Source organism: Hesperophylax consimilis, chromosome 17 (assembly GCF_061612785.1).
Source record: "Hesperophylax consimilis isolate HC1 chromosome 17, BYU_Hcon_1.0, whole genome shotgun sequence".
In the NCBI taxonomy this organism is placed as follows: domain Eukaryota; kingdom Metazoa; phylum Arthropoda; class Insecta; order Trichoptera; family Limnephilidae; genus Hesperophylax; species Hesperophylax consimilis.
Genome location: NC_142852.1, coordinates 23486644 through 23496428, shown reverse-complemented (window position 1 = coordinate 23496428; position 9785 = coordinate 23486644). Strand labels below are relative to the sequence as shown.

The following is a 9785-nucleotide window of genomic DNA, read 5'->3' as shown; positions in this document are numbered from 1 at the left end:
CATCGTGAAATAGGCTCTCTGTATAATTCATCAAATGAATAAAATAAAGCTAACACGGCGACTATGCGTATTAATAATTGTAGACAGTTAATGTATCTTCCTAACGTTTTACCAGTTTTTGTAGTAAATTTATTATATAGTATAATACAGTGATTTCAATTTTGACACGTCACGCACTCAAATTTAAAAAAATTATTTTCTAACCAAACTTTTGAAGAGAGCATAACGAACAAAAAATTATTTTTCTATTATATTCTTGCATCTGTGGTTATCAAACAGGCCATAGAGAACATAAAAACGTAGAAAATATTCTATAAAGATATTTAAAACTGCCACTGGCGGCAATTTCAAATCACAAAAACGCTAATTTGGCGCATTTATAAAGTTTAAGATTTTTTAATAATTTATCTATCAATTCTAAAAATATAGAATAATTATTAAAATATAGGTGAAATCATTGGCTGTATATCAGTTTTATGTCTCTGTATTAAAATTCGGAGGTTTGATTTTTTTAATGTTGTCGGAAAATATTCAAATTCGTCGCCAAAAAACCGCGAGCAATCGGAGAAAAAAGTTTTTTGACGCGCGATCGTTCGAGTGGGCAATGAACATGCATAATAGGGCGGAACGAAATATTTTTTTTTCTAATTCTGATTTGGAATAGTTGTATTAAGTTGCCAATTGCCATCAATTACCTCAATTAAAAATATAAAAAATATCAGACAACGGTAAGAGCCCCCGCCAAGACATCGAACATTTACAAAAACGACAGTTTAGGGGATATTTGCGCGGCCTAGAAAATAGTACAGAATTTATTAAAATAGGTTTATTTTATTTAAAAACATATTCAAATATAGTTAACTAGCTATTGCAATCAAATATTTCTTTATTTTAATATACTTTGGCGCTGTAACAGAGGTGCAAAGTGCGGGACGAAGCGGAAAGCGGCACCTGACAATCTACGAAATGCAGTGTTTTGTTTAAACTACTGTCGATAATTGTCTAAGGTGAAAGGTCGCGCGTCAATTATATTCACGAGTACTTATTGATAAACGTTTTTTAAGTGAATTAAACTGATTTCTAGAAGACAAAATTTTAAATGTCCGATATTTGGTGTAAGTGCAGAGTTGAAAGAGAATATCCTACCTACGTATTAAAATGTGATGAAATTCTACGAATGGGTTAGACAAGACTTAACTTAACAAGGAATAACACAACAAAAGAACCTACGTATTTGGAAATTGCCGTAGTAGTTTGAACGAAAATTGAAGAATTGTGGATAAAATCTTCGATTCCAATTGTCACACACAAAATAATCTTACAGTTACTAAAAAGTTATCACTCGAAGTGTTATAATTTGAAAAAGTCTTTGAAGAAACTTAAGGAAGAAAAGTTAGAAGAGTTCAGAGTACAGAGTAGAAAGATTTTTGACATAGCTGCAAGTAAATGTCAAGAATTTGTAAGCTGTACTTGTTTGAGAGAAAAAAAAGTTCAAAAAGAGGAACAAATATTTTAAGAAGACCAACGCACTAACTGACTAATGGCTTTAGGAAGAACTGATATTATCCATAGTAAAAAATTACTGAATAGAAGATTACGTACCCTCAAACAAGAAATGAGGCATAATAGATAGGATGAAACTAAGAACAATAAGGCAGAATGAAACGCGAGCAAATTTTAACCGAAGAAAGAGTAACAGAAATTCCTTCATTATATTTCGATGGAAAGAAAGACAAGGCGGCTAAAACTATTTTGAAAAGATCGAAGAGGCTTAGAGTGATTGTACAACAGGAACATATTTCGATTATAAAAGAACCAGGTACTGTTTATGTTGGGTATGGGGTTCCAACATCGGGCAGTGCAAGAAATATTGAAAGAGCTATCCACAGATTTTTAACGACTGAAAAGATATCACTAGATGGTTTAATGGCTGTTGGCTGTGATGGAAAAAACACAAATACAGGGAAAACAGACTATCTCGACCATTGCAATGGATAATTTGTCTCTTACACTCCAATGAGTTACCATTGAGGCATTTGTTTACCTATTTGGATGGCCCTACTGCAGGACCTAATCATTTGCAGGTCAAATTGGTAAAGCATTAGAGATATGCGAGACGCTGCCGTTGGCTAACTTTGAGAAGGTGAACAACCTCCACAAATATCCACAGATCTCAGTACAGACCAGAAATATTTACAAGAAATTACTACTGCTGTCATAAATGGATCCTGGTCTCCTGGATTTATTTAAGAGAAGCCCAGGTAAACTACCCCTTGCTCGCTGGTTGACAAGAGCTAATCGCATACTGCATTTGTATATTTCTACAGAAAATCCACAACAAAATCTTGTGACTTTAGCAACGTTTGTCGTATAATCATACGCTCCTGTCTGGTTTAATATCAAAACACATTCATCCTCCAAAGATGGTTCAAATCATTTATGGAACCTCATTAACAGCACTAGATATTTGTCCAACGAGTTGTTAGCGATAGTGGACCCTGTTATAATTTGTAACAGTTACTTCGTTCATCCAGAAAACTTGTTGTCGAGTATGATAACAGATCCATGTAAGCACATTAGAGAACTCGCTGCAAGACGCATTTTAAAGGCTCGTCAAGTTAATAAAAAATCTGTTTCGCGCATTTTTGAGGTGCCAAAAGTGAACTTAAATGCATGTTCTTACATAGACATGATTGACTGGCAACAAAATATATACGAACCCTCAATACTGATGAATATTTCCGATGGTCAGTTACAAGATCTTATTGAAAATGGAGAAGATACATTGTTGAAGTTTATGAGACTGACTTGCCATACCCAGGCTGTGGAAAGATTTGTAAAAGTTGTGACAGAAGCAATTCTAAGTGCATTCGACAAGATAAGACGAGAGGGATTCATAAAATCTAAATTAGCATCTCGAAAACAGCTCATGCCAAAGTTTGAACCTAAAAATGTTTTTTTGCTATAAAAAATGATTTTATTCATACCAACATAACTTTCTTAATCTGTGTTAAATTTTGAAATAAATGTTTTTATTAATTAAAATCTACTTTTATTTTATCATTTCATGCATAACATATTATATTTACTTATTATTTTGTTTATAGGGTGTTTAATACAAAACGTCTATAAAAACTTAAAAAATAAAATTTCAAGTCTCTGGCGGGACCTCAAGATGTCGAGCTAGAAGTTCCAAATTGAGAACTGTTATTTAGAATTACATAAAGCAACTTTTCCCTGGTATTCCAATTCGAATTTCGAAAAAAAAAAATTTTTCATACAAAAGTGTTCCACCCTAATGCATAATGCAGTGGCGTAGCTAGGTTACCAAGGGGCCTGGGGCAAATTAAAAAATGGGGCCGCACTGCTATGTAAACTGATTAGGTTTTATCAAATAAAAATATGAAATATGCAAACACTTAAAAAATGCTAAGCTACTTAAGCTTTTTTTGTGCACTGCAGACTGCGGGGCAGGTAATAAAATTATTAAACAGTAACAACATAAATTACAATTGATACTTGGTGTAGGTTTGGCTAATAAAACGAAATAGAGAAGATTCAAGGTTTTTATTATATAAAGGTCGGGCCTACCAACTGACTAAATAACTATTATATTTACAATTTTTTCCTAGCTTAAGTTTTCGCAAAAGTATCAATGACTTCGTTTAAATCCAGGCTTTATGCGGTTTTGTTTTCAATGGCTATTAGCGATAAATGTCGGAGTCGAGTTTGGCCCATCTTATTTCTTAAATAATTTTTTATTATTTTTAATTTGCTAAATGACCTTTCAGCTGCTGCAGAAGTGACAGGAATTGTAAAGAATAATAACATTAGTACTCCTTATTTGCTCATTATTTCCTTACATAATTAGTGAACAGTCCATGCTTGAGTTAGTTGAGGTAAAAGTAGGTGGTAAATATTAATAAATTAAAGTGAAAAACTAGGGCCTATTATATCTGAATATTTTCTTTGGAATTCGTCACAGTTTTGTTATAAAGTTGCTTCATCAACATGTAATAAAAATGTTGGTGTAAGAAAATCGAATATATGACAGACTGCACTCATACCAATAAACCGTGTATCTAATTGAGATATTAATGTGTCTAGTACATTATTGAAAATCTCAATTTTAAATATTTTTTCTCGGTTTGGAAATCGGTGATCAGCAGCTAATTCATCAAAAGGTTTTTTAAATTTTCTTTGCCTTTTTTTCTTGAAAATGGGTATAAATACCATATTTTCTTGCAGTTTCACTGGCTTTGCACTTGAATAATTCGAAATCATTTCTATAAATTTGCAACTTTGCTTTGGTCTCTGCTAAAACTTTACTCGCCTCGCCCAAATTGATGTCGCATTTTTGTAAAGTTTTGGATGCATAATTGATGTCGTTTAATACACTGTGCATGAATTCGCAAAGCAACACGAACTCGAAATTTAGCATTTTTGTTTTAATACTCTCTGCTTCACTACGCTCATCTTTATTTGGACTCTTTAGAACTATTTCTGATAATGCTTTGATAATATCAAAATAACGAAGTTTTATTGCATATATCGTATTGACCCTACTGGACCATCTAGTCGGATTTAGTTTTTTTAGAGTGGTGTCCGATTCGCCAGTGAATTTTGACAGTAGATCCCAGCGTTTGATGCTGTTTCCAAAAAAGTTATACAAATCTTTCCACACAACTGCTAACGGCATCATTTATCACCAAATTTAAATTATGAGTGGCACAATGTACGTACTCCGCGTTAAGCTGGATATCCTTAATATGTTTACATTATACACACCACTCATCATACTGGCACATCATAGCCTAGAAACAATTATTTTACTTCTATATCAATTGGCTGTCCATTTTCCGATCTGGTTATTACTGCATACCTCACTACAATGCTAAGCTGATCTACCTTCGATATGTCCTATGTTATGATGACAAAAAACGGTAAAAAATGTTATTATTATACCATTATTATTATTTTTTGCTATGATGGCAAAAAACGGTGACGCTCTAATTTGTTCTAATAGATAGGTTTCGAGTTTGGTTCCCAAGCTCTCAATCATTTCATTTTTAATTGTTACACTCAGATATCTTTTAGCTCCAAAAAACATAAAAAACACAATTTCAAAAAAGTCAAGTCAAGTTAAACAGTTAATAATTATAACAAAATAAAACGATAAAAAACTTAGAAATAATTATTATTACCTTTGGGTACATCCAAAACTTGCCGCAAAATGTGATCATATCGGGCGACAAGCTCTACAAAGGACAGACAACTTCCGTGGTATCCTTCCTGACTTAAGTCTTCTTGATGTCCTCTCAAAGCCAAAGAACTCTTTGGTAGGGTAAGTACGATATCGCATAACCTTTGAAGAACCATTTTCCAAAATGATGCTTCTATGCGAATTTCATTTTCAAGTTCCTTGTCGATAGTATTAGTATCGTTTTTTTCAAAATTCACACACAGCACATGCTTCCGAATGGCCACTCGAACAACTGTGTTGTTTAATTCTTTCTGATAAATGCTTCCAATCTCAAATTCCCGTACACCAAACATTATTCCTTTGTGAAGCAAATAACCAGCAGGGTTGACAATAGGCAGCGTCTAGTATTTTGGAATAACACAACCAAAAACGATTAACTGGCCCATATTTAGAACACGAAAAGTAGTACGATTTTGAAAAACACCTATTGTTCTGGTTGATGTCTGTTGGAAAAGGTCCTGAAGGCTGTAAAGGCCCCATATCAAGAATTTGACGTTTTTCATTATCACTTAATATTTTGTTCGTGAAGTTTCCCAAGTCATAAGAAGATTTGAGGTCTGTGGTTCCTCCAAACCCTCCGCTCTTATGTGTGTCATGCAAACATCATCCACGTTCACATGATCGGCGGCGGAGGTATCTCCAACTGCAATAATTGTCGAATCTTCTTCAGTAGGCTTCTCAACCAACACTGCAGTTACCACATAGAAATATTTTGGCCAGATGTACTTGCAGAAGGCTGACTAAAAAACTTGTCAATTTTGGGTAATTTTTGTTTACTATCGTCTCTTTCTTGGTGTTGTTTGCGTTTAAATGCACCACTGGGTTTCTTTTTTTATCGATATTTTAATACGCTACAAGTGTCGCTGGGAAATGACGCACATATCACTATCCGTGAAATTGACAACACTGCCAACCTACAGAAAGAATTTAGGGGAATTCCCTAGGCATAACTTTTGAATTTCTCTCAACTGAGTTGTTATGATTAAAGTGGGGTTGCAAGTTGCAACCTGTCATATTTATTTTGAATATGGGAAAATTTTGCAACAGTTCAGTTCGATCAAGATTTCTGGTAAGGAAGCAAGGGCCCCCTGAGCTTAGGGGCCCCGGGGCACTGCCCCGCGTAGCCCCTAGGTAGCTACCCCGCTGTATCCGTCGTTCGTTATTAAAACAGAACATAATTATTTACGTTGTTAAAATTTGGGGAATTTGAAATTGAACACTACACAACAGAAGAGCGACCAACAATTGTTGAATTTTATTTTGAAAATGAACCGTGCATTGTTTTGACGCAGCGTGCTTATCGTCGCTTTTTTAAGGTGCATACTGGACCTTCAGCACCAACAATAAACCCCCTGGTTGCAAATTTTCAACAACATGGTACAGTAAGATACCTTCCAAGTATCGGAAGACCACGTACGGTCCACACGGAAGAAAATATCCAACGTGTTGTGGATAGTGTGCAGGACAGTCCAGAAACATCAACAAGACGACGTTCGGCACAACTGGGGCTATCGCGGAGGTCCGTTCAGAGGATTTTTGCCTCATTGCACATGTTTCCGTATAAGGTTTAGCTTGTGCAAGAATTGAAGCCGATAGAGTACCAACAACGGCTTGATCATGCCATTTTATTCCGACAAAAAGCAGAAGAAAATCGCGATTTCATTAACAATTTGATGAGCGAGGAAGCCCATTTCCAATTGAATGATTTCGTAAACAAGCAAAATTGCAGGATATGGGCTACGGAGAATCCAAGAACAGTTCATCAGCAACAATTACACTCAATTAAGAGTAGGTACTGTTTGGTGCGGTGTATCGTCTGAAAGTATAATTGGTACATATTTCTTTGAAAATGCACATGGCGCTTCAGTTACGGTTAATGGTGATGAATATCGAACGATGCTGGACAATTTTTCGAGGCCAGCTGTAGAAAACATCCACAGTTGTGTTTCCAACAAGATGGAGCCACAGCCCACACTGAAAGGGACACAATGGCTCTGTTACGGGACCTCTTTGGCGAATGCGTTTTTTCGCGCAGAAGCGATTACAATTGGCCCCCACGTTCATTGGATTTAACAGAGCCAGACTGTTTTCTCTTAAGTTATTTGAAAGAAAAGGTATACGTTAATAAGCCAGCGACAATACCACAGCTAAAACAAAATATTCGCAATGAAATTCAAGCCGGTGTTATCACCGGAAATTTTACGAAAAGTTATGCAAAATGTACTGGAAAGAGCACGAATGTGCGAAGCCGAAAATGGTCACCACTTGCGGGATACAATTTTTCACGCTTGCCAAAATATCCCCCATTAATATACTGTACCTGTAACAAAAAAAATAAATAATTAAACATTAAATAAAAAGGTATTACACATTCAAACCATATCGGTAGTTTTGCGCCACACTGTAGTTCACAATACTGCGGCAAACGGTCAACGATTCCATTCAACGTTCAAAATCATAGGCCAAATATACCACAAAGTGGGCTCATTGCTGCCAATGCCAGACCAATCACACACATTTTTACAAATCTATTTCATGGGCGTTGAGTAAATCAACGTGTGAATGCCCGATGCGGCGACAATAACTTCAATTCGCCTGATACATATATATATATATATGAATATTTCTCAAACTATCGACATATTTCTAAATTACCGATTCTAAGGGCGAGTTGTTTCGAAAAAGCTGAACAATTATTCAGATTCCCGAGTTCTATTCAAATGTAAGAAAATCTTCACGTCGATTTTATTCAAATACAAATTGGGTTGTTTCAACTCCGAAAAAGCTTCCGTTATATTTGAATAATCCGTTCCAGTGTTCCCCGCCGAATCGGGCAATTATTGCAGAGAATAATTTTTTTGCGAGACAGGAATTATTTTTACGCTGGCAACACCTCGTATTTTTATCAATCTGTCAAAACTTTTTCCCGCCGTCGCGTTGTTGGACTGCCTGTATTTTGTGATTGTTTAATGTCTCAATTGTTGAAAACTTAAAATGGATCCAAACTTACTGTAAGTATTGTAAATTATACCCTTTTTCCATAATAAATATGAACTTTATGAATAAATAATACACATGTTTGTAACCGTATAGTTACGTGAGTAAGCATTTTGTTTTCCTAAATCCCAATGTAAAGCTTGATAATATTATGTAGAGTTTCGTCTTCTAAACAACATAAACGATCATAATGAAAACATTTGCGATACCTCTATATAATTATCGCTTGTAATATTACCCGGTGTTTCTGTGGAATGAGACAGGTGGAACTCTCTTAAAGCATCGCGTTTTATCCCTTCTGGATTGTTCCGCCATAGAATGAATTATGGCGGCAAATTTTTTGTTTATTTTTATATATTATTTTGCATTCCGCCACACTTTAATAATGTGTTACCGAGGAATATTATAAATAACGTCCGAAAAAATATCCGTAAGAAACGTGAAGATGGATTTGTGTATTTTGACCTATTAAATATAATATAAGTGCATATTTAATCAGCAATTCCTTGTACGATCTTGTTACTTATAAATATGAAATGTGTTTTCAGGAAACAATGCAATGTTGGTGAGGAAGTATAGCCATATTCTCACCAATAAAAAGACCGACGCAGTCATCTTCAAACAACGAGAGGCGACATGGCTTACTCTTATATCCGATTTCAATGGCGATGGATTCTGTCAAACAGCTCCGAGCTCGGTTTGAAAATATGAAGCGTCGGGCAAGGCAGGTTAGAATATATTTCTTAATTGGTATTAATCTTAACGCCATAATGCTGTTAAATGAACTGTTATATTTAGTAATTGGTTGCCCTGATGCTTTGTTTAATTCATGCAGGTATATATGTTTATTAATTGACTTTTAATAATGCTTCAAGGACGGTAGCAGAGAAATTCAGGAGAGGACTGGCGGTGGACACAAATTTTATGCGGAGCATAGTGGCTACTTCGATTGACGGACTCCAGCGTGTTTGACGATGACATCAGCACTTTGGTGCTGCAGGAGCTAGCTGGTGGTGGAAGAAGGTGGGAGTTTGGTTAGCGCCACAGATGAGGTTTATTATGGTGTTGACTGCAGTTTACTAACTACTACTATAATGTTTCCTAGTTTTATATTAGTTCTTCATTTAAGATAATCTGGTTAATTAATGCATTTTCACTTTATTTTAAGCTTCCAACTCCTACCCCTTTGACAGCAGCTCCACAGAACCAACGATCTAAAAACCTATTTCCTCTCCTTTTAAATGTAAGCGAATTTGTCGAATGATTTTATATAAGATGTTAGTAGAGTGTAGTGTAAAGCAATTATTTTACATTATCGTTGCTTTATTTAAGAAATTAATCTGATTAATTAATGTATTCTTATGTTGTTAATGCATCCAAATCCAACCGTTTTGATAGCAGCGCCCCAGAAACCTCAATCCTAAGAGCAATTTCATCTCCTTTAAATGTAAACGAATTGGTTGACTGACTTAATACAAGTTTTCAAACAAACTATTAGTAGATTTTAGTACAAAATATTTGTATT

At 35.1% G+C, this 9785-nt stretch overlaps 1 long non-coding RNA gene across 1 annotated transcript; it reads left to right on the top strand.

Annotated features, from left to right (window-relative positions):
* Positions 1-8208: 8208 nt before the first annotated feature.
* LOC149416279 (uncharacterized) lies at positions 8209-9290 on the top strand. Its single transcript, XR_016303530.1, has 3 exons — positions 8209-8274; positions 8809-8988; positions 9136-9290. It is a non-coding gene; the product is annotated as an uncharacterized LOC149416279 (long non-coding RNA).
* Positions 9291-9785: the final 495 nt, after the last annotated feature.